Source organism: Pteropus alecto, unplaced genomic scaffold (genome assembly GCF_000325575.1).
Source record: "Pteropus alecto unplaced genomic scaffold, ASM32557v1 scaffold123, whole genome shotgun sequence".
NCBI lineage: Eukaryota > Metazoa > Chordata > Mammalia > Chiroptera > Pteropodidae > Pteropus > Pteropus alecto.
In genome coordinates, this window is record NW_006433950.1 from 2,711,761 (window position 1) to 2,712,188 (window position 428).

The 428-nt window shown below is 69.9% G+C and overlaps 1 protein-coding gene across 1 annotated transcript in view; it reads left to right on the forward strand.

Annotated features, from left to right (window-relative positions):
- NKD1 (naked cuticle homolog 1) overlaps positions 1 to 428 on the forward strand; it is a gene marked incomplete at its 3' end in the record, with an annotated part of 177,766 nt that overhangs the window by 110,027 nt on the left and 67,311 nt on the right. The window lies entirely within an intron of this gene.

The following is a 428-nucleotide window of genomic DNA, read 5'->3' on the forward strand; positions in this document are numbered from 1 at the left end:
CCCCGCGGTCCTCTGCTCCCCCTTCCGAGCCTCAACCCCTCCTCTCGCGGTCCCCGCCCTCCGCGCTCACTGCGCCCCCTCTTCAGACTCCCCAGCCCCTTCCCCCAAGGTTCCGTCCCCTCTCTTTCTGGCCCCCGGCCTCCTCTCTTGATATCGCGGCTCCTGCGCCCACTGCGTTCCTGCTCCTGACCCCCAGTCCTCCTCCTCCTGCGCTCACTCCGTGCTCCCCGTATCCGTCTTCAGACCCTCGCCCCTGTGCTTGGCAGTCCTGGCCTCCGGGGCTCGCTGTTCCGATCCCCAGGCCCTTCCTCCTCGGGTACCGCTCCCCTTCGCGTTCCGCTCTGCGTCCCTGTTCTTGGGGCTTCGCCGCGCGTCCCCTTCTCCCCCACGGCCTGCGTCCCTCTCGGATTGTGCCCCGGCTCTCGACC